This window comes from Heterodontus francisci, chromosome X, assembly GCF_036365525.1.
Source record: "Heterodontus francisci isolate sHetFra1 chromosome X, sHetFra1.hap1, whole genome shotgun sequence".
In the NCBI taxonomy this organism is placed as follows: domain Eukaryota; kingdom Metazoa; phylum Chordata; class Chondrichthyes; order Heterodontiformes; family Heterodontidae; genus Heterodontus; species Heterodontus francisci.
In genome coordinates this window covers 32547671-32575207 of record NC_090421.1, presented here as the reverse complement: position 1 = coordinate 32575207, position 27537 = coordinate 32547671, and positions in this window count along the sequence as shown.

Genomic DNA, 27537 nt, shown 5'->3' with positions numbered 1-27537 from the left:
GACACTCTCTGTCACTCTCAGACACTCTCTATCACTCTCTGACACTCTCTGAAACTCTCTGACACACTCACACTCTCTCTTTCACTCTCTATCACTCTCTGACACTCTCTGACACACTCTGACACTCTAAATCACTCTCTATCACTCTCTGACACTCTCTGACACTCTCTGACACACTCTGACACTCTCTATCGCACTCTGACACTCTCTGACACAATATGACACTCTCTGACACTCTCAGACACTCTCTATCACTCTCTATCACTCTCTGACACACTCTGACACAATCTGACAATCGCTGACTCTCTCTATCACTCTCACACACTCTGACACTCTCTATCACTCTCTGACAAACTCTGACACACTCTATCACTCTCTATCACTTTCTATCACTCTCTGACACTCTCCGACACTCTCAGACACTCTCAGACATTCTCTATCACTCTCTGACACCCTCAGACACTCTCTGACACTCTCAGCCACTCTCTATCACTCTCAGACACACTCTGACACTCTCAGACACTCTCTATCACTCTCTGAGACTCTCTGACACTCTTTGTCACTCTCTATCACTTTCTGAAACTCTCAGACACTCTCTGACACTCTCTGACACTCTCTATCACTCTCTCACACTCTCTGACATTCTCTTCCAACCTCTGACACTGTCAGACACTCTCTATCGCCCTCTGACACTCTCTGACAATCTCTGACACTCTCAGACACTCTCTGACACTCGCTATCTCTCTCTATCACTCTCTGATACTCTCTGACACTCTCTGACTCTTTCAGACACTCTCTAGCACTCTCTATCACTCTCTGACACTCTCTGACACTCTCTATAACTCTCTGACACTCTCTATCATCTCTGACACTCTCAGACTCTCTCTACCAATCTCTGACACTCTCCGACACTCTCAGACACTCTCTATCACTCAATGACACACTCTGACTGTCGCTGACACTCTCAGACGCTCTCAGACACTCTCAGACACACTCTATCACTCCCTGACACTCTCTATCACTCTCTATCACTCTCTGACACTCACTGACACTCTCAGACACTCTCTGTCACTTTCAGACACTCTCAGACACTCTGTAACTCTCTGACTCTCTGTATCACTCTCTGACACTCTCAGACTATCTCTGAATCTCTCTATCACTCTCTGACACTCTCTGACACTCTCAGACACTCTCTATCACTCTCTGAATCTCTCTATCACGCTCTGACACTCACTGACACTCTCAGACACTCTCTGTCACTTTCAGACAATCTCAGACACTGTCTATAACTCTCTGACTCTCTTTATCACTCTCTGACACTCTCTGACACTCTCTGATTCTTTCAGACACTCTCTATCACTCTCTATCACTCTCTGACAATCTCTGACACTCTCTATCACTCTCTGACACTCTGTATCATCTCTGATACTCTCAGACTCTCTCTATCAATCTCTGACACTCTCTGACACTCTCAGACACGCTCAAACACTCTCTATCACTCTCTGACACACTCTGACACTCTCAGACACTCTATGTCACTCTCTATCATTCTCTGACACTCTCTGATAGTCGCTGACACTCTCAGACGCTCTCTGACACTCTCAGACACTCTCTATCACTCTCTGACACTCTCTACCACTCTCTATCACTCTCTGTCACTCTCTGGCACTCTCTATCACTCTCTGACACTCTATATCACTCTCTGCCACTCTCTGACACTCTCAGACACTCTCTATCACTCCCTATCACTCTCTGATACTCTCTAACACTCTCTATCACTCTCTGGCACTCTCTATCACGCTCAGACAGTCTCTATAGCTCTCTGACACTCTCTATCACTCTCTGACACTCTCAGACACTCTCTATCACTCCCTATCACTCTCTGAAACTCTCTGACACACTCACACTCACTCTGACACTCTCAAACACTCTCTGACACTCTCTGACACACTCTATCACTCTCTGACACTCTCTGACACTCCCTATCACTCTCTGAAACTCTCTGACACGCTCTGACACTCTCTGACACTCTCAGACACTCTCTATCACTCCCTATCACTCTCGGACACTCTCTCTCATTCTCTATCACTCTCTGGCACTCTCTATCACTCTCAGACAGTCTCTATCACTCTCTGACTCTCTCTATCACTCTCTGGCACTCTCTATCACTCTCTGACACTCTCTATCACTCTCTGACACTTTCTGACACTCTCTGACACTCTCAGACACTCTCTATCACTCTCTATCACTCTCTGACACTCTCTGCCACTCTCAGACTCTCTCTGTCACTCTCTATCACTCTCTGACACACTCTGACAGTCGCTGACACTCTCAGACGCTCTCAGACACTCTCAATCACTCTCTATCACTCTCTGACACTCTCTGACACTCTCAGACAGTCTCTATCACTCTCAGACACTCTATATCACTCCCTATCACTCTCTGGCACTATCTGAAACTCTCTGACACACTCACACTCTCTCTTACACTCTCTATCACTCTCTGACTCTCTCTGACACACTCTGACATTCTAAATCACTCTCTATCACTCTCTGACACTCTCTGACACTCTCTGACACAAAATGACACTCTCTGACACTCTCAGACACTCTCTATCACTCTCTATCACTCTCTGACACACTCTGACACAATCTGACAATCTCTGACTCTCTCTATCACTCTCTGACACTGACTGACACTCTCAGACACTCTCTGTCACTCTCAGACACTCTCAGACACTCTCTATCACTCTCTGACACTTTCTATCACTCTCTGACGCTCTCTGACGCACTCTGAAACTCTCTTGCACTCTCCATCACTCTCTGATACTCTCTGACACTCTCTGACACTCTCTGACTCTTTCAGACACTCTCTATCACTCTCTGACACTCTCTATCACTCTCTGACACTCTCTGAAACAATTTGACACTCTCTATCACTAACTGACACTCTCAGACAATCTCTATCACTCTATGACACTCTCTGACATTGTCTATCACTCTCTGACTAACTCTGACACTCTCTGACACCACCTGACACTCTCTATCACTCTCTATCACTCTCTGACACACTCTGAAAGTCTCTGACACTCTCAGACACTCTCAGACACTCTCTATCACTCTCTGACACTCAATGACACTCTCAGACACTCTCTGTCACTCTCAGAAACTCTCTATTACTCTCTATCACTCTCTATCACTCACTGACACTCTCAGACACTCACTATCACTCTCTGACACTTTCTATCACTCTCTGACACTCTCTATCACTCTCTATCACTCTCTATCATTCTCTATCACTCTCTGACACACTCTGACACTCTCTATCAATCTCACACACTCTGACACTCTCTATCACTCTCTGACAAACTCTGACACGCTCTATCACTCTCTATCACTTTCTATCACTCTCTGACACTCTCCGACACTCTCAGACACTCTCAGACATTCTCTATCGCTCTCTGACACCCTCAGACACTCTCTGACACTCTCAGACACTCTCTATCACTCTCAGACACTCTCAGACACTCTCAGACACTCTCTATCACTCTCTGAGACTCTCTGACACTCTTTGTCACTCTCAATCACTTTCTGAATCTCTCAGACACCCTCTGACACTCTCTGACACTCTCTCACACTCTCTGACATTCTCTTTCATCTCTGACACTCTCAGACTCTCTCTACCAATCTCTGACACTCTCTGACACTCTCAGACACTCTCTATCACTCTCTGACACACTCTGACTGTCGCTGACACTCTCAGACGCTCTCAGACACTCTCAGACACACTCTATCACTCCCTGACACTCTCTATCACTCTCTATCACTCTCTGACACTCACTGACACTCTCAGACACTCTCTGTCACTTTCAGACACTCTCAGACACTCTATAACTCTCTGACTCTCTGTATCACTCTCTGACACTCTCAGACTATCTCTGAATCTCTCTATCACTCTCTGACACTCTCTCACACTCTCAGACACTCTCTATCACTCTCTGAATCTCTCTATCACTCTCTGACACTCTCTGACACTCTCTGACTCACTCTGTGACACTCTCTGGCAATCAGTGACACTCTCAGACACTCTCTATCACGCTCTGACACTCACTGACACTCTCAGACACTCTATGTCACTTTCAGACAATCTCAGACACTCTCTATAACTCTCTGACTCTCTCTATCACTCTCTGACACTCTCTGACACTCTCTGACACTCTCTGACACTCTCTGATTCTTTCAGACACTCTCTATCACTCTCTATCACTCTCTGACAATCTCTGACACTCTCTATCACTCTCTGACACTCTCTATCATCTCTGATACTCTCAGACTCTCTCTATCAATCTCTGACACTCTCTGACACTCTCAGACACTCTCTATCACTCTCTGACACACTCTGACACTCTCAGACACTCTCTGTCACTCTCTATCATTCTCTGACACACTCTGACAGTCTCTATCACTCTCAGACGCTCTGTCACTCTCTGACACTCTCAGACACTCTCAATCACTCTCTATCACTCTCTGACACTCACTGACACTCTCAGACACTCTCTGTCACTCTCAGACACTCTCTATCACTCTCTGACACTCTCTGACACTCTCAGACACTCTCTATCACTCTCTGACACTCTATATCACTCCCTATCACTCTCTGACACTCTCTATCTCTCTCTGCCACTCTCTGACACTCTCAGACACTCTCTATCACTCCCTATCACTCTCTGATACTCTCTATCACTCTCTATCACTCTCTGGCACCCTCTATCACTCTCAGACAGTTTCTATAGCTCTCGGACACTCTCTATCACTCTCTGACACTCTCAGACACTCTCTATCACTCTCTGGCACTCTCTATCGCTCTCTGACACTCTCTATCACTCTCTGACACTCTCAGACACTCTCTATCACTCCCTATCACTCTCTGACACTCAGACAATCTCGGACACTCTCAGACACTCTCTATCACTCCCCATCTTTCTCTGAAACTCTGTGACACTCTCACACTCTCTCTGACACTCTCAAACACTCTCTGACACTCTCTGACTCTCTCGGACACTCTCTATCACTCTCTGACACTCTCTGACACTCTCTGACACTCTCAGACACTCTCTATCACTCCCTATCACTCTCTGACACTCTCTATCATTCTCTATCACTCTCTGGCACTCTCTATCAATCTCAGACAGTCTCTATCACTCTCTGACTCTCTCTATCGCTGTCTGGCACTCTCTATCACTCTCTGACACTCTCTATCACTCTCTGCCACTCTCTGACACTCTCTGACACTCTCAGACACTCTCTATCACTCCCGATCACTCTCTGACACACTCAGACAATCTGTGACACTCTCAGACACTCTCTATCACTCCCTATCAATCTCTGAAACTCTCTGAAACTCTCTGACACACTCACACTCTCTCTGACACTCTCTATCACTCTGACACTCTCTGACACACTGTGACACACTCTATCGCTCTGTGACACTCTCTGACACGATCTGACACTCTCTGACACTCTCAGACACTCTCTACCACTCTCTATCACTCTCTGACACACTCTGACACAATCTGACAATCTCTGACACACTCTGAAACTATCTGACACTCTATCACTCTCTATCACTATCTGACACTCTGTCTGTCACTCTCTGATACTGACTGACACTCTCAGACACTCTCTGTCACTCTCAGACACTCTCAGACACTCTCTATCACTCTCTGACACATTCTATCACTCTCTGACACTCTCTGACACACTCTGAAACTCTCTGACACTCTCTATCACTCTCTATCACTCTCTATCACTCTCTGAAACAATTTACCACTCTCTATCACTGTCTGACACTCTCAGACAATCTCTATCACTCTATGACACTCTCTGACATGGTGTATCACTCTCTGACACACTCTGACACTCTCTGACACTCCCAGACACTCTCTATCACTCTCTGTCACTCACTGACACACTCTGAAAGTCTCGAACACTCTCAAACACTCTCTGACACTCTCTGACACTCTCTGACACTCTCTATCACTCTCTGACACTCTCTGACACTCTCTATCACTCTCTGACACTCTCTGACACACTCTGACACACTCCATCGCTCTGTGACACTCTCTGACACGATCTGACACTCTCTGACGCTCTCAGACACTCTCTATCACTCTCTGACACACTCTGACACTATCTGACAATCTCTGAATCTCTCTATCACTCTCTGATACTGACTGACACTCTCAGACACTCTCTGTCACTCACAGACACTCTCAGACACTCTCTATCACTCTCTGACTCTTTCTATCACTCTCTAACACTCTCAGACAGTCTCAGACACTCTCTATCACTCTCTGACACTCTCTGACACTCTCCGGCACTCTGAGACACTCTTTATCTCTCTCTGACACTATTTATCAATCTCTATCACTCTCTGACACTCTCAGACACTCTCTATCACTCTCTGACACTCTCTTTCACTCTCTATCACTCTCGATCACTCTCTGACACACTCTGACACACTCTGAAACTCTCTATCATTCTCTGACACTCTCAGTCACTCCCTATCACTCTCTGACACACTCTGACACTCTCTATCGCTCTCACACACTCTGCCACTCTCTATCACTCTCTGACACACTCTGACACACTCCATCACTCTCTATCACTTTCCATCACTCTCTGACACTGTCTGACACTCTCAGAGTCTCTCAGATAATCTGTATCACTCTCTGACACCCTAAGACACACTCTGACACTCTCACACACTCTCATTCACTCTCTGACACTCTCTGACACTCTCAGACACTCTCTGACACTCTCAGACATTCTCAAACACTCTCTATCACTCTCTGACACTCTCAGACACTCTCTGACACTCTCAGACATTCTCAGACACTCTCTGACACTCTCTGACACTCTCTATCACTCTCTGACACTCTCTGACACTCTCTGACACTCTCAGACAGTCTCTATCACTCTCAGACACTCTATATCACTCCCTATCACTCTCTGACACACTCTGACACTCTCAGACACACTCTGTCACTCTCTGACACTCACTGAAACGCTCAGATACTCTCTGACACTCTCAGACACTCTCTCTCACTCTCTGGCACTCTCTGAAACTCTCTGACACACTCACACTCTCTCTTACACTCTCTATCACTCTCTGACACTCTCTGACACACTCTGACACTCTATATCACTCTCTATCACTCTCTGACACACTCTGACACACTCTGACACTCTCTATCGCTCTCTGACACTCTCTGACACAATCTGACACTCTCTATCACTCTCTGAATCTCTCTATCACTCTCTGACACTGTCAGACACTCTCTGACTCACTCTGACACTCTCTGTCATTCTCTGACACTCTCTATCACTCTCTATCACTCTCTGACACTCACTGACACTCTCAGACACTCTCTGTCACTTTCAGACACTCTCAGGCACTCTCTATAACTCTATGACTCTCTCTATCACTCTCTGACACTCTCTGACACTCTCTGACACTCTCTGATTCTTTCAGACACTCTCTATCACTCTCTATCACTCTCTGACAATCTCTGACACTCTCTATCACTCTCTGACACTCTCTTTCATCTCTGATACTCTCAGACTCTCTCTATCAATCTCTGACACTCTCAGACACTCTCTGTCACTTTCAGACACTCTCAGACACTCTCTATAACTCTCTGACTCTCTCTATCACTCTCTGACACTCTCTGACACTCTCTGACGCTCTCTGACTCTTTCAGACACTCTCGATCAATCTCTATCACTCTCTGACACTCTCTAACACTCTCTATCATTCTCTGACACTCTCTATCATCTCTGATACTCTCAGACTCTCTCTATCAATCTCTGACACTCTCTGAAACTCTCAGACACTCTCTATCACTCTCTGACACTCTCTGACACTCTCAGACACTCTCAGAAATTCTCTATCACTCTCTGACACTCTCTGACAATCCCTGACACTCACATACACTCTCTGACACTCGCTATCTCTCTCTATCACTCTCTGGTACTCTCTATCACTCTCTGACACTCTCAGACACTCTCTATCACTCTCTGACACTCTCTTTCACTCTCTATCACTCTCGATCACTCTCTGACACACTCTGACACACTCTGAAACTCTCTATCATTCTCTGACACTCTCAGTCACTCCCTATCACTCTCTGACACACTCTGACACTCTCTATCGCTCTCACACACTCTGCCACTCTCTATCACTCTCTGACACACTCTGACACACTCCATCACTCTCTATCACTTTCCATCACTCTCTGACACTGTCTGACACTCTCAGAGTCTCTCAGATATTCTGTATCACTCTCTGACACCCTAAGACACACTCTGACACTCTCACACACTCTCATTCACTCTCTGACACTCTCTGACACTCTCAGACACTCTCTGACACTCTCAGACATTCTCAGACACTCTCTGACACTCTCTGACACTCTCTATCACTCTCTGACACTCTCTGACACTCTCTGACACTCTCAGACAGTCTCTATCACTCTCAGACACTCTATATCACTCCCTATCACTCTCTGACACACTCTGACACTCTCAGACACACTCTGTCACTCTCTGACACTCACTGAAACGCTCAGATACTCTCTGACACTCTCAGACACTCTCTCTCACTCTCTGGCACTCTCTGAAACTCTCTGACACACTCACACTCTCTCTGACACTCTCTATCACTCTCTGACACTCTCTGACACACTCTGACACTCTATATCACTCTCTATCACTCTCTGACACACTCTGACACACTCTGACACTCTCTATCGCTCTCTGACACTCTCTGACACAATCTGACACTCTCTATCACTCTCTGAATCTCTCTATCACTCTCTGACACTGTCAGACACTCTCTGACTCACTCTGACACTCTCTGTCATTCTCTGACACTCTCTATCACTCTCTATCACTCTCTGACACTCACTGACACTCTCAGACACTCTCTGTCACTTTCAGACACTCTCAGGCACTCTCTATAACTCTATGACTCTCTCTATCACTCTCTGACACTCTCTGACACTCTCTGACACTCTCTGATTCTTTCAGACACTCTCTATCACTCTCTATCACTCTCTGACAATCTCTGACACTCTCTATCACTCTCTGACACTCTCTTTCATCTCTGATACTCTCAGACTCTCTCTATCAATCTCTGACACTCTCAGACACTCTCTGTCACTTTCAGACACTCTCAGACACTCTCTATAACTCTCTGACTCTCTCTATCACTCTCTGACACTCTCTGACACTCTCTGACGCTCTCTGACTCTTTCAGACACTCTCGATCAATCTCTATCACTCTCTGACACTCTCTAACACTCTCTATCATTCTCTGACACTCTCTATCATCTCTGATACTCTCAGACTCTCTCTATCAATCTCTGACACTCTCTGAAACTCTCAGACACTCTCTATCACTCTCTGACACTCTCTGACACTCTCAGACACTCTCAGAAATTCTCTATCACTCTCTGACACTCTCTGACAATCCCTGACACTCACATACACTCTCTGACACTCGCTATCTCTCTCTATCACTCTCTGGTACTCTCTATCACTCTCTGACACTCTCAGACACTCTCTATCACTCTCTGACACTCTCTTTCACTCTCTATCACTCTCGATCACTCTCTGACACACTCTGACACACTCTGAAACTCTCTATCATTCTCTGACACTCTCAGTCACTCCCTATCACTCTCTGACACACTCTGACACTCTCTATCGCTCTCACACACTCTGCCACTCTCTATCACTCTCTGACACACTCTGACACACTCCATCACTCTCTATCACTTTCCATCACTCTCTGACACTGTCTGACACTCTCAGAGTCTCTCAGATATTCTGTATCACTCTCTGACACCCTAAGACACACTCTGACACTCTCACACACTCTCATTCACTCTCTGACACTCTCTGACACTCTCAGACACTCTCTGACACTCTCAGACATTCTCAAACACTCTCTATCACTGTCTGACACTCTCAGACACTCTCTGACACTCTCAGACATTCTCAGACACTCTCTGACACTCTCTGACACTCTCTATCACTCTCTGACACTCTCTGACACTCTCTGACACTCTCAGACAGTCTCTATCACTCTCAGACACTCTATATCACTCCCTATCACTCTCTGACACACTCTGACACTCTCAGACACACTCTGTCACTCTCTGACACTCACTGAAACGCTCAGATACTCTCTGACACTCTCAGACACTCTCTCTCACTCTCTGGCACTCTCTGAAACTCTCTGACACACTCACACTCTCTCTTACACTCTCTATCACTCTCTGACACTCTCTGACACACTCTGACACTCTATATCACTCTCTATCACTCTCTGACACACTCTGACACACTCTGACACTCTCTATCGCTCTCTGACACTCTCTGACACAATCTGACACTCTCTATCACTCTCTGAATCTCTCTATCACTCTCTGACACTGTCAGACACTCTCTGACTCACTCTGACACTCTCTGTCATTCTCTGACACTCTCTATCACTCTCTATCACTCTCTGACACTCACTGACACTCTCAGACACTCTCTGTCACTTTCAGACACTCTCAGGCACTCTCTATAACTCTATGACTCTCTCTATCACTCTCTGACACTCTCTGACACTCTCTGACACTCTCTGATTCTTTCAGACACTCTCTATCACTCTCTATCACTCTCTGACAATCTCTGACACTCTCTATCACTCTCTGACACTCTCTTTCATCTCTGATACTCTCAGACTCTCTCTATCAATCTCTGACACTCTCAGACACTCTCTGTCACTTTCAGACACTCTCAGACACTCTCTATAACTCTCTGACTCTCTCTATCACTCTCTGACACTCTCTGACACTCTCTGACGCTCTCTGACTCTTTCAGACACTCTCGATCAATCTCTATCACTCTCTGACACTCTCTAACACTCTCTATCATTCTCTGACACTCTCTATCATCTCTGATACTCTCAGACTCTCTCTATCAATCTCTGACACTCTCTGAAACTCTCAGACACTCTCTATCACTCTCTGACACTCTCTGACACTCTCAGACACTCTCAGAAATTCTCTATCACTCTCTGACACTCTCTGACAATCCCTGACACTCACATACACTCTCTGACACTCGCTATCTCTCTCTATCACTCTCTGATACTCTCTGACACTCTCTGACACTTTCAGACACTCTCTATCACTCTCTATCACTCCCTATCACTCTCTGACACACTCTGACACACTCTGAAACTCTCTATTACTCTCTGACACTCTCACACACTCTGACACTCTCTATCACTCTCTGACACACTCTGACACACTCTATCACTCTCAGACACTCTCTGACACTCTCTGACACTCTCCATCACTCTCTGACACACTCTGACAGTCTCTATCACTCTCACACACTCTGACACTCTCTATCATTCTCTGACACACTCTGACAGTCTCTATCACTCTCAGACGCTCTGTCACTCTCTGACACTCTCAGACACTCTCAATCACTCTCTATCACTCTCTGACACTCACTGACACTCTCAGACACTCTCTGTCACTCTCAGACACTCTCTATCACTCTCTGACACTCTCTGACACTCTCAGACACTCTCTATCACTCTCTGACACTCTATATCTCTCTCTGACACTCTCTATCACTCTCTGCCACTCTCTGACACTCTCTGACACTCTCAGACACTCTCTATCACTCCCTATCACTCTCTGACACACTCAGACAATCTGTGACACTCTCAGACACTCTCTATCACTCCCTATCAATCTCTGAAACTCTCTGAAACTCTCTGACACACTTACACTCTCTCTGACACTCTCAAACACTCTCTGACACTCTCTGACACACTCTGACACTCTCTGACACTCTCTATCACTCTCTGACACTCTCTGACACTCTCTGACACACTGTGACACACTCTATCGCTCTGTGACACTCTCTGACACGATCTGACACTCTCTGACACTCTCAGACACTCTCTACCACTCTCTACCACTCTCTATCACTCTCTGACACACTCTGACACAATCTGACAATCTCTGACACACTCTGAAACTCTCTGACACTCTCTATCACTCTCTATCACTCTCTGAAACAATTTACCACTCTCTATCACTATCTGACACTCTGTCTGTCACTCTCTGATACTGACTGACACTCTCAGACACTCTCTGTCACTCTCAGACACTCTCAGACACTCTCTATCACTCTCTGACACATTCTATCACTCTCTGACACTCTCTGACACACTCTGAAACTCTCTGACACTCTCTATCACTCTCTATCACTCTCTGAAACAATTTACCACTCTCTATCACTATCTGACACTCTCAGACAATCTCTATCACTCTATGACACTCTCTGACATTTTGTATCACTCTCTGACACACTCTGACACTCTCTGACACTCCCAGACACTCTCTATCACTCTCTGTCACTCACTGACACACTCTGAAAGTCTCGAACACTCTCAAACACTCTCTGACACTCTCTGACACTCTCTATCACTCTCTGACACTCTCTGACACTCTCTATCACTCTCTGACACTCTCTGACACTCTCTGACACTCTCTGACACACTCTGACACACTCCATCGCTCTGTGACACTCTCTGACACGATCTGACACTCTCTGACACTCTCAGACACTCTCTATCACTCTCTGACACACTCTGACACAATCTGACAATCTCTGAATCTCTCTATCACTCTCTGATACTGACTGACACTCTCAGACACTCTCTGTCACTCACAGACACTCTCAGACACTCTCTATCACTCTCTGACTCTTTCGATCACTCTCTAACACTCTCAGACACTCTCAGACACTCTCTATCACTCTCCGACACTCAATGGCACTCTCAGACACTCTCTGTCATTCTCAGACGCTCTCTATCACTCTCTATCACTTTCTGACACTCTCTGACACTCTCCGGCACTCTGAGACACTCTTTATCTCTCTCTGACACTCTTTATCAATCTCTATCACTCTCTGACACTCTCAGACACTCTCTATCACTCTCTGACACTCTCTTTCACTCTCTATCACTCTCGATCACTCTCTGACACACTCTGACACACTCTGAAACTCTCTATCACTCTCTGACACTCTCAGTCACTCTCTATCACTCTCTGACACACTCTGACACTCTCTATCGCTCTCAGACACTCTGCCACTCTCTATCATTCTCTGACACACTCTGACACACTCCATCACTCTCTATCACTTTCCATCAATCTCTGACACTGTCTGACACTCTCAGAGTCTCTCAGACATTCTGTATCACTCTCTGACACCCTCAGACACACTCTGACACTCTCAGACACTCTCTATCACTCTCTGACACTCTCTGACACTCTCAGACACTCTCTGACACTCTCAGACATTCTCAAACACTCTCTATCACGCTCTGACACTCTCAGACACTCTCTGACACTCTCAGACATTCTCAGACACTCTCTAACCCTCTCTGACACTCTCTGACACTCTCTATCACTCTCTGACACTCTCTGACACTCTCTGACACTCTCAGACAGTCTCTATCACTCTCAGACACTCTATATCACTCCCTATCACTCTCTGACACACTCTGACACTCTCAGACACACTCTATCACTCTCTGACACTCACTGAAACGCTCAGACACTCTCTGACACTCTCAGACACTCTCTCTCACTCTCTGGCACTCTCTGAAACTCTCTGACACACTCACACTCTCTCTTACACTCTCTATCACTCTCTGACACTCTCTGACACACTCTGACACTCTATATCACTGTCTATCACTCTCTGACACTCTCTGACACACTCTGACACACTCTATCGCTCTCTGACACTCTCTGACACAATCTGACACTCTCTATCACTCTCTGAATCTCTCTATCACTCTCTGACACTGTCAGACACTCTCTGACTCACTCTGACACTCTCTCTCATTCTCTGACACTCTCTATCACTCTCTATCACTCTCTGACACTCACTGACACTCTCAGACACTCTCTGTCACTTTCAGACACTCTCAGGCACTCTCTATAACTCTATGACTCTCTCTATCACTCTCTGACACTCTCTGACACTGTCTGATTCTTTCAGACACTCTCTATCACTCTCTATCACTCTCTGACAATCTCTGACACTCTCTATCACTCTCTGACACTCTCTTTCATCTCTGATACTCTCAGACTCTCTCTATCAATCTCTGACACTCTCAGACACTCTCTGTCACTTTCAGACACTCTCAGACACTCTCTATAACTCTCTGACTCTCTCTATCACTCTCTGACACTCTCTGACACTCTCTGACGCTCTCTGACTCTTTCAGACACTCTCGATCAATCTCTATCATTCTCTGACACTCTCTATCATCTCTGATACTCTCAGGCTCTCTCTATCAATCTCTGACACTCTCTGAAACTCTCAGACACTCTCTATCACTCTCTGACACTCTCTGACACTCTCAGACACTCTCTGTCACTCTCTATCACTCTCTGACACACTCTGACAGTCGCTGATACTCTCAGACGCTCTCAGACACTCTCAATCACTCTCTATCACTCTCTGACACTCACTGACACTCTCAGACACTCTCTGTCACTCTCAGACACTCTCTATCACTCTCTGACACTCTCAGACAGTCTCTATCACTCTCAGACACTCACTGAAACGCTCAGACACTCTCTGACACTCTCAGACACTCTCTCTCACTCTCTGGCACTCTCTGAAACTCTCTGACACACTCACACTCTCTCTTACACTCTCTATCACTCTCTGACACTCTCTGACACACTCTGACACTCTATATCACTCTCTAATCACTCTCTGACACTCTCTGACACTCTCTGACACACTCTGACACACTCTATCGCTCTCTGACACTCACTGACACAATCTGACACTCACTGACACTCTCAGACACTCTCTATCACTCTCTATCACTCTCTGACACACTCTGACACAATCTGACAATCTCTGACTCTCTCTATCACTCTCTGACACTGACTGACACTCTCAGACACTCTCTGTCACTCTCAGACACTCTCAGACACTCTCTATCACTCTCTGACACTTTCTATCACTCTCTGACGCTCCCTGACACACTCTGAAACTCTCTGACACTTTCTATCACTCTCTATCACTCGATGACACTCTCTGACATTGTCTATCACTCTCTGACTAACTCTGACACTCTCTGACACCACCAGACACTCTCAGACACTCTCTATCACTCTCTGACACACTCTGAAAGTCTCTGACACTCTCGTCGAAGCTTTGGAAAGGGTGCAGAGGAGATTTACTAGGATGTTGCCTGGTATGGAAGGAAGGTCTTACGAGGAAAGGCTGAGGGACTTGGGGTTGTTTTCGTTAGAGAGAAGGAGGAGGAGAGGTGACTTAATAGAGACATACAAGATAATCAGAGGGTTAGATAGGGTGGATAGTGAGAGTCTTTTTCCTCGGATGAGGATGGCAAACACGAGGGGACATAGCTTTAAGTTGAGGGGTGAAAGATATAGGACAGATGTCAGAGGTAGTTTCTTTACGCAGAGAGTAGTAGGGGCGTGGAACGCCCTGCCTGCAACAGTAGTAGACTCGCCAACTTTAAGGGCATTTAAGTGGTCATTGGATAGACATATGGATGTAAATGGAATAGTGTAGGTCAGATGATCGGCGCAACATCGAGGGCCGAAGGGCCTGTACTGCGCTGTAATATTCTAATTCTAATTCTCAGACTCTCTCTGTCACTCTCAGACACTCACTATCACTCTCTGTCACTCTCTGACACTCTCAGACGCTCTCTATCACACTCTGAAACTCTCTATCACTCTCTGACACTCTCTATCACTCTCACACACTCTGACACTCTCTAACACACTCTGACACACTCTGTCACTCTCTATCACTTTCTATCACTCTCTGACACTCTCCGACACTCTCAGACACTCTCAGACATTCTCTATCACTCTCTGACACCCTCAGACACTCTCTGACACCCTCAGACACTCTCTATCACTCTCAGACACTCTCTGACACTCTCAGACATTGTCAGACACTCTCTATCACTCTGTGACACTCTCTGACACTCTCTGTCACTCTCTATCTCTTTCTGAATCTCTCAGACACTCTCTGACACTCTCTGACACTCTCTGACACTCTCTATCACTCTCTCACACTCTCTCACACTCTCTGACATTCTCTTTCATCCTCTGACACTGTCAGACACTCTCGATCACCCTGTGACACTCTCTGACAATCTCTGACACTCTCAGACACTCTCTGACACTCGCTATCTCTCTCTATCACTCTCTGATACTCTCTGACACTCTCTGACACTCTCTGACTCTTTATGACACTCTCTATCACTCTCTATCACTCTCTATCACTCTCTGACACTCTCTATAACTCTCTGACACTCTCTATCATCTCTGACACTCTCAGACTCTCTCTACCAATCTCTGACACACTCTGACACTCTCTGACACTCGCTATCTCTCTCTATCACTCTCTGGTACTCTCTGACACTCTCTGACACTCTCTGACTCTTTCAGACACTCTCTATCACTCTCTGACACTCTCTGACACTCTCTATAACTCTCTGACACTCTCTATCATCTCTGACACTCTCAGACTCTCTCTACCAATCTCTGACACACTCTGACACTCTCTTTCACTCTCTATCACTCTCTGACACTCTCTTTCATCTCTGATAGTCTCAGACTCTCTCTATCAATCTCTGACACTCACTGACACTCTCCGACACTCTCTGACACTCACTGACACTCTCAGACACTCTCTGTCACTTTCAGACACTCTCAGACACTCTCTATAACTCTCTGACTCTCTCTACCACTCTCTGACACTCTCTGACACTCTCTGATTCTTTCAGACACTCTCTATCACTCTCTGTCACTCTCTGACAATCTCTGACACTCTCTATCACTCTCTGACACTCTCTTTCATCTCTGATACTCTGAGACTCTCTCTATCAATCTCTGACACTCTCTAACACTCTCAGACACTCTCCATCACTCTCTGACACTCACTGACACTCTCTGTCACTTTCAGACACTCTCAGACACTCTCTATAACTCTCTGACTCTCTCTATCACTCTCTGACACTCTCTGACACTCTCTGACACTCTCTGACGCTCTCTGACTCTTTCAGACACTCTCTATCAATCTCTATCACTCTCTGACACTCTCTAACACTCCCTATCATTCTCTGACACTCTCCGACTCTCTCGATCAATCTCTGACACTCTCTGAAACTCTCAGACACTCTCTATCACTCTCTGACACACTCTGACACTCTCAGACACTCTCTGTCACTCTCTATCACTCTCTGAATCTCTCTATCACTCTCTGACACTCTCTGACACTCTCTGACTCACTCTGACACTCTCTATCACTCTCTGACACTCTCTATCACTCTCTATCACTCTCTGACACTCACTGACACTCTTAGACACTCTCTATAACTCTCTGACTCTCTCTATCACTCTCTGACACTCTCTGACACACTCTCTGACGCTCTCTGACTCTTTCAGACACTCTCTATCAATCTCTATCATTCTCTGACACTCTCTAACACTCTCTATCATTCTCTGACACTCTCTATCATCTCTGATACTCTCAGACTCACTCTATCAATCTCTGACACTCTCTGAAACTCACAGACACTCTCTATCACTCTCTGACACTCTCAGACACTCTCTGTCACTCTCTGACAGACTCTGACAGTCGCTGACACTCTCAGACGCTCTCAGACACTCTCAATCACTCTCTATCACTCTCTGACACTCACTGACACTCTCAGACACTCTCTGTCATTCTCAGACACTCTCTATCACTCTCTGACACTCTCAGACAGTCTCTATCACTCTCAGACACTCTATATCACTCCCTATCACTCTCTGACACACTCTGACACTCTCTATCACTCTCTGACACTCACTGAAACGCTCAGACACTCTCTGACACTCTCAGACACTCTCTCTCACTCTCTGGCACTCTCTGAAACTCTCTGACACACTCACAATCTCTCTTACACTCTCTATCGCTCTCTGACACTCTCTGACACACTCTGACACTCTATATCACTCTCTATCACTCTCTGACACTCTCTGACACTCTCTGACACTCTCTGACACTCTCTGACACACTCTGACACACTCTATCGCTCCCTGACACTCTCTGACACAATCTGACACTCTCTATCACTCTCTGAATCTCTCTATCACTCTCTGACACTCTCTGACACTCTCTGACACTCCCTGACTCACTCTGACACACTCTATCACTCTCTGACACTCTCTATCACTCTCTATCACTCTCTGACACTCACTGACACTCTCAGACACTCTCTGTCACTGTCAGACACTCTCAGACACTCTCTATAACTCTCTGACTCTCTCTATCACTCTCTGACACTCTGTGACACTCTCTGACTCTCTCTGACACTCTCTGATTCTTTCAGACACTCTCTATCACTCTCTGTCACTCTCTGACAATCTCTGACACTCTCTATCACTCTCTGACACTCTCTTTCATCTCTGATACTCTCAGACTCTCTCTATCAATCTCTGACACTCTCTGATACTCTCAGACACTCTCTATCACTCTCTGACACTCACTGACACTCTCAGACACTCTCTGTCACTTCCAGACACTCTCAGACACTCTCTATAACTCTCTGACTCTCCCTATCACTCTCTGACACTCTCTGACACTCTCTGACGCTCTCTGACTCTTTCAGACACTCTCTATCATTCTCTATCCCTCTCTGACACTCTCTAACACTCTCTATCATTCTCTGACACTCTCTATCATCTCTGATACTCTCAGACTCTCTCTATCAATCTCTGACACTCTCTGAAACTCTCAGACACTCTCTATCAGTCTCTGACACTCTCTGACACTCTCAGACTCTCTGTGTCACTCTCTATCACTCTCTGACACACTCTGACAGTCGCTGACACTCTCAGACGCTCTCAGACACTCTCAATCACTCTCTATCACACTCTGACACTCACTGACACTCTCAGACACTCTCTGTCACTCTCAGACACTCTCTATCACTCTCTGACACTCTCTGAAACTCTCTGACACACTCACACTCTCTCTTTCACTCTCTATCGCTCTCTGACACTCTCTGACACTCTCTGACACACTCTGACACACTCTATCGCTCTCTGACACTCTCTGACACAATATGACACTCTCTGACACTCTCAGACACTCTCTATCACTCTCTATCACTCTCTGACACACTCTGACACAATCTGACAATCTCTGACTCTCTCTATCACTCTCTGACACTGACTGACACTCTCAGACACTCTCTGTCACTCTCAGACACTCTCAGACACTCTCTATCACTCTCTGACACTTTCTATCACTCTCTGACGCTCTCTGACGCACTCTGACACTCTCTTGCACTCTCTATCACTCTCTGAAACAATTTGACACACTCTATCACTAACTGACACTCTCAGACAATCTCTATCACTCCATGACACTCTCTGACATTGTCTATCACTCTCTGACTAACTCTGACACTCTCTGACACCACCTGACACTCTCTATCACTCTCTATCACCCTCTGACACACTCTGAAAGTCTCTGACACTCTCAGACACTCTCAGACACTCTCTGTCACTCTCAGAAACTCTCTATCACTCTCTATCGCTCTCCATCACTCTCTGACACTCTCAGACACTCTCCATCACTCTCTGACACTTTCTATCACTCTCTGACACTCTCTATCACTCTCTATCACTCTCTATCACTCTCTATCACTCTCTGACACACTCTGAAACTCTCTATCACTCTCTGACACTCTCAGTCACTCTCTATCACTCTCTATCACTCGCTGACACACTCTGACACTCTCTATCACTCTCACACACTCTGACACTCTCCATCACTCTCTGACAAACTCTGACACACTCTATCACTCTCTATCACTTTCTATCACTCTCTGACACTCTCCGACACTCTCAGACACACTCAGACGTTCTCTATCACTCTCTGACACCCTCAGACACTCTCTGACACTCTCAGACACTCTCTATCACTCTCTGAGTCTCTCTGACACTCTTTGTCACTCTCTATCACTTTCAGAAACTCTCAGACACTCTCTGACACTCTCTGACACTCTCTATCACTCTCTCACACTCTGTGACATTCTCTTTCATCCTCTGACACTGTCAGACACTCTCTATCGCCCTCTGACACTCTCTGACAATCTCTGACACTCCCAGACACTCTCTGACACTCGCTATCTCTCTCTATCACTCTCTGAAACTCTCTGACACTCTCTATAACTCTCTGACAATCTCTATCATCTCTGACACTCTCAGACTCTCTCTACCAATCTCTGACACTCTCTGACACTCTCAGACACTCTCTATCACTCACTGACACACTCTGACACTCTCTGACACTCTCAGACACTCTCTTTCACTCTCTATCACTCTCTGACACACTCTGACTGTCGCTGACACTCTCAGACGCTCTCAGACACTCTCAGACACACTCTATCACTCTCTGAGTCTCTCTGACACTCTTTGTCACTCTCTATCACTTTCAGAAACTCTCTGACACTCTCTATAACTCTCTGACACTCTCTATCATCTCTGACACTCTCAGACTCTCTCTACCAATCTCTGACACTCTCTGACGCTCCCTGACACTCTCTATCACTCGCTATCACTCTCTGACACTCACTGACACTCTCAGACACTCTCTATCAATCTCTGACACTCTCTGACACTCTCAGACACTCTCAGACACTCTCTATCACTCTCTGACACACTCTGACACTCTCAGACACTCACTGTCACTCTCTATCATTCTCTGACACACTCTGACAGTCGCTGACACTCTCAGACGCTCTCAGACACTCTCAGACACTCTCTATCACTCTCTGACACTCTCTGACACTCTCAGACAGTCTCTATCACTCTCTGACACTCTGTCACTCTCTGACACTCTCAGACACTCTCTATCACTCTCTGACATTCTCTATCACTCTCTATCACTCTCTGTCACTCTCTGGCACTCTCTATCACTCTCTGACACTCTCTATCACTCTCTGCCGCTCTCTGACACTCTCAGACACTCTCTATCACTCCCTATCACTCTCTGATACTCTCTATCACTCTCTGCCACTCTCTATCACTCTCAGACAGTCTCTATAGCTCTCTGACACTCTCTATCACTCTCTGACACTCTCAGACACTCTCTATCACTCTCTGACACTCTCTATCACTCTCTGACACTCTCAGACACTCTCTATCACTCCCTATCACTCTCTGACACTCTCTGACACTCTCTGACACACTCACACTCTCTCTGACACTCTCAAACACTCTCTGACACTCTCTGACACACTCTATCACTCTCTGACACTCTCTGACACTCTCTGACACTCTCTGACACTCTCAGACACTCTCTATCACTCCCTATCACTCTCTGACACTCTCTATCATTCTCTATCACTCTCTGGCACTCTCTATCACTCTCAGACTGTCTCTATCACTCTCTGACTCTCTCTGTCACTCTCTGGCACTCTCTATCACTCTCTGACACTCTCTATCACTCTCTGCCACTCTCTGACACTCTCTGACACTCTCTATCACTCTTTATCACTCTCTGACACTCTCTGACACTCTCTGACACTCTCAGACTCTCTCTGTCACTCTCTATCACTCTCTGACACACTCTAACAGTCGCTGAAACTCTCAGACGATCTCAGACACTCTCAATCACTCTCTATCACTCTCTGACACTCACTGACACTCTCAGACACTCTCTGTCACTCTCAGACACTCTCTATCACTCTCTGACACTCTCTGACACTCTCAGACAGTCTCTATCACTCTCAGACACTCGACATCACTCCCTATCACTCTCTGGCACTCTCTGAAACTCTCTGACACACTCACACTCTCTCTTATACTCTCTATCACTCTCTGACACTCTCTGACACACTCAAACACTCTAAATCACTCTCTATCACTCTCTGACACTCTCTGACACTCTCTGACACTCTCTGACACTCTCTGACACACTCTATCGCTCTCTGACACTCTCTGACACAATATGACACTCTCTGACACTCTCAGACACTCTCTATCACTCTCTATCACTCTCTGACACACTCTGACACAATCTGACAATCTCTGACTCTCTTTATCACTCTCTGACACTGACTGACACTCTCAGACACTCTCTGTCACTCTCAGACACTCTCAGACACTCTCTATCACTCTCTGACACTTTCTATCACTCTCTGACGCTCTCTGACGCACTCTGAAACTCTCTTGCACTCTCTATCACTCTCTATCACTCTCTGAAACAATTTGACACTCTCTATCACTAACTGACACTCTCAGACAATCTCTATCACTCTATGACACTCTCTGACATTGTCTATCACTCTCTGACTAACTCTGACACTCTCTGACACCACCTGACACTCTCTATCACTCTCTATCACTCTCTGACACACTCTGAAATTCTCTGACACTCTCAGACACTCTCTATCACTCTCTGACACTCAATGACACTCTCAGACACTCTCTGTCACTCTCAGAAACTCTCTATCACTCTCTATCACTCTCCATCACCCTCTGACAATCTCAGACACTCTCCATCACTCTCTGACACTTTCTATCACTCTCTGACACTCTCTATCACTCTCTATCACTCTCTGACACACTCTGAAACTCTCTATCACTCTCTGACACTCTCAGTCACTCTCTATCACTCTCTATCACTCGCTGACACACTCTGACACTCTCTATCACTCTCACACACTCTGACACTCTCTATCACTCTCTGACAAACTCTGACACACTCTATCACTCTCGATCACTTTCTATCACTCTCTGACACTCTCCGACACTCTCAGACACTCTCAGACATTCTCTACCACTCTCTGACACCCTCAGACACTCTCTGACACTCTCAGACACTCTCTATCACTCTCAGACACTCTCTGACACTCTCAGACACTCTCTATCATTCTCTGTGTCTCTCTGACACTCTTTGTCACTCTCTATCACTTTCAGAAACTCTCAGACACTCTCTGACAATCTCTGACACTCTCTATCACTCTCTCACACTCTCTGACATTCTCTTTCATCCTCTGACACTGTCAGACACTCTCTATCGCCCTCTGACACTCTCTGACAATCTCTGACACTCTCAGACACTCTCTGACACTCGCTATCTCTCTCTATCACTCTCTGATACTCTCTGACACTCTCTGACTCTTTCAGACACTCTCTATCACTCTCTATCACTTTCGATCACTCTCTGAAACTCTCTGACACTCTCTATAACTCTCTGACACTCTCTATCATCTCTGACACTCTCAGACTCTCTCTACCAATCTCTGACACTCTCTGACACTCTCAGACACTCTCTATCACTCACTGACACACTCTGACACTCTCTGACACTCTCAGACACTCTCTTTCACTCTCTATCACTCTCTGACACACTCTGACTGTCGCTGACACTCTCAGACGCTCTCAGACACTCTCAGACACACTCTATCACTCCCTGACACTCTCTATCACTCGCTATCACTCTCTGACACTCACTGACACTCTCAGACACTCTCTGTCACTCTCTACCACTCTCTGAATCTCTCTATCACTCTCTGACACTCTCTGACACTCTCTGACTCACTCTGTGACACTCTCTGGCAAACAGTGACACTCTCAGACACTCTCTATCACGCTCTGACACTCACTGACACTCTCAGACACTGTCTGTCACTTTCAGAAAATCTCAGACACTCTCTATAACTCTCTGACTCTCTCTATCACTCTCTGACACTCTCAGACTATCTCTGAATCTCTCTATCACTCTCTGACACTCTCTGACACTCTCAGACACTCTCAGACACTCTCTACCACTCTCTGAATCTCTCTATCACTCTCTGACACTCTCTGACACTCTCTGACTCACTCTGTGACACTCTCTGGCAAACAGTGACACTCTCAGACACTCTCTATCACGCTCTGACACTCACTGACACTCTCAGACACTGTCTGTCACTTTCAGACAATCTCAGACACTCTCTATAACTCTCTGACTCTCTCTATCACTCTCTGACACTCTCTGACACTCTCTGACACTCTCTGATTCTTTCAGACACTCTCTATCACTCTCTATCACTCTCTGACAATCTCTGACACTCTCTATCACTCTCTGACACTCTCTATCATCTCTGATACTCTCAGACTCTCTCTATCAATCTCTGACACTCTCTGACACTCTCAGACACTCTCAGACACTCTCTATCACTCTCTGACACACTCTGACACTCTCAGACACTCTGTCACTCTCTATCATTCTCTGACACACTCTGACAGTCGCTGACACTCTCAGACGCTCTCAGACACTCTCAGACACTCTCTATCACTCTCTGACACTCTCTGACACTCTCAGACAGTCTCTATCACTCTCTGACACTCTGTCACTCTCTGACACTCTCAGACACTCTCTATCACTCTCTGACATTCTCTATCACTCTCTATCTCTCTCTGTCACTCTCTGGCACTCTCTATCACTCTCTGACACTCTCTATCACTCTCTGCCGCTCTCTGACACTCTCAGACACTCTCTATCACTCCCTATCACTCTCTGATACTCTCTATCACTCTCTATCACTCTCTGGCACTCTCTATCACTCTCAGACAGTCTCTATAGCTCTCTGACACTCTCTATCACTCTCTGACACTCTCAGACACTCTCTATCACTCTCTGGCACTCTCTATCACTCTCTGACACTCTCTATCACTTTCTGACACTCTCAGACACTCTCTATCACTCCCTATCACTCTCTGACACACTCAGACAATCTCTGACACTCTCAGACACTCTCTATCACTCCCTATCACTCTCTGACACTCTCTGACACTCTCTGACACACTCACACTCTCTCTGACACTCTCAAACACTCTCTGACACTCTCTGACACACTCTATCACTCTCTGACACTCTCTGACACTGTCTATCACTCTCTGACACTCTCTGACACTCTCTGACACTCTCTGACACTCTCAGACACTCTCTATCACTCCCTATCACTCTCTGACACTCTCTATCATTCTCTATCACTCTCTGGCACTCTCTATCACTCTCAGACAGTCTCTATCACTCTCTGACTCTCTCTATCACTCTCTGGCACTCTCTATCACTCTCTGACACTCTCTATCACTCTCTGCCACTCTCTGACACTCTCAGACACTCTCTATCACTCTCTATCACTCTCTGACACTCTCTGACACTCTCAGAGTCTCTCTGTCACTCTCTATCACTCTCTGACACACTCTAACAGTCGCTGACACTCTCAGACGATCTCAGACACTCTCAATCACTCTCTATCACTCTCTGACACTCACTGACACTCTCAGACACTCTCTGTCACTCTCAGACACTCTCTATCACTCTCTGACACTCTCTGACACTCTCAGACAGTCTCTATCACTCTCAGACACTCTATATCACTCCCTATCACTCTCTGGCACTCTCTGAAACTCTCTGACACACTCACACTCTCTCTTACTCTCTCTATCACTCTCTGACACTCTCTGACACACTCAAACACTCTAAATCACTCTCTATCACTCTCTGAAACTCTCTGACACTCTCTGACACTCTCTGACACACTCTATCGCTCTCTGACACTCTCTGACACAATATGACACTCTCTGACACTCTCAGACACTCTCTATCACTCTCTATCACTCTCTGACACACTCTGACACAATCTGACAATCTCTGACTCTCTTTATCACTCTCTGACACTGACTGACACTCTCAGACACTCTCTGTCACTCTCAGACACTCTCATACACTCTCTATCACTCTCTGACGCTCTCTGACGCACTCTGAAACTCTCTTGCACTCTCTATCACTCTCTATCACTCTCTGAAACAATTTGACACTCTCTATCACTAACTGACACTCTCAGACAATCTCTATCACTCTATGACACTCTCTGACATTGTCTATCACTCTCTGACTAACTCTGACACTCTCTGACACCACCTGACACTCTCTATCACTCTCTATCACTCTCTGACACACTCTGAAATTCTCTGACACTCTCAGACACTCTCAGACACTCTCTATCACTCTCTGACACTCAATGACACACTCCGACACTCTCTGTCACTCTCAGAAACTCTCTATCACTCTCTATCACTCTCTATCAATCTCTGACACTCTCAGACACTCTCTATCACTCTCTGACACTTTCTATCACTCTCTGACACTCTCTATCACTCTCTATCACACTCTATCACGCTCTGACACACTCTGAAACTCTCTATCACTCTCTGACACTCTCAGTCACTCTCTATCCCTCTCTATCACTCTCTGACACACTCTGACACTCTCTATCACTCTCACACACTCTGACACTCTCTATCACTCTCTGACAAACTCTGACACTCTCTATAACTCTCAGACACTCTCTATCACTCACAGACACTCTCTGACACTCTCAGACACTCTCTATCACTCTCTGAGACTCTCTGACACTCTTTGTCACGCTCTATCACTTTCTGAAACTCTCAGACACTCTCTGACACTCTCTGACACTCTCTATCACTCTCTCACACTCTCTCACACTCTCTGACATTCTCTTTCATCCTCTGACACTGTCATACACTCTCTATCGCCCTCTGACACTCTCTGACAATCTCTGACTCTCTCAGACACTCTCTGACACTCGCTATCTCTCTCTATCACTCTCTGATACTCTCTGACACTTTCTGACTCTTTCAGACACTCTCTAACACTCTCTATCACTCTCTATCACTCTCTGACACTCTCTGACACTCTCTATAACTCTCTGACACTCTCTATCATCTCTGACACTCTCAGACTCTCTCTACCAATCTCTGACACTCTCTGACACTCTCAGACACTCTCTATCACTCACTGACACACTCTGACACTTTCTGACACTCTCAGACACTCTCTTTCACTCTCTATCACTCTCTGACACACTCTGACTGTCGCTGACACTCTCAGACGCTCTCAGACACTCTCAGACACACTCTATCACTCCCTGACACTCTCTATCACTCTCTATCACTCTCTGACACTCACTGACACTCTCAGACACTCTCTGTCACTTTCAGACACTCTCAGACACTCTATAACTCTCTGACTCTCTGTATCACTCTCTGACACTCTCAGACTATCTCTGAATCTCTCTATCACTCTCTGACACTCTCTGACACTCTCAGACACTCTCTATCACTCTCTGAATCTCTCTATCACTCTCTGACACTCTCTGACACTCTCTGACTCACTCTGACACTCTCTGGCAATCAGTGACACTCTCAGACACTCTCTATCACGCTCTGACACTCACTGACACTCTCAGACACTCTCTGTCACTTTCAGACAATCTCAGACACTCTCTATAACTCTCTGACTCTCTCTATCACTCTCT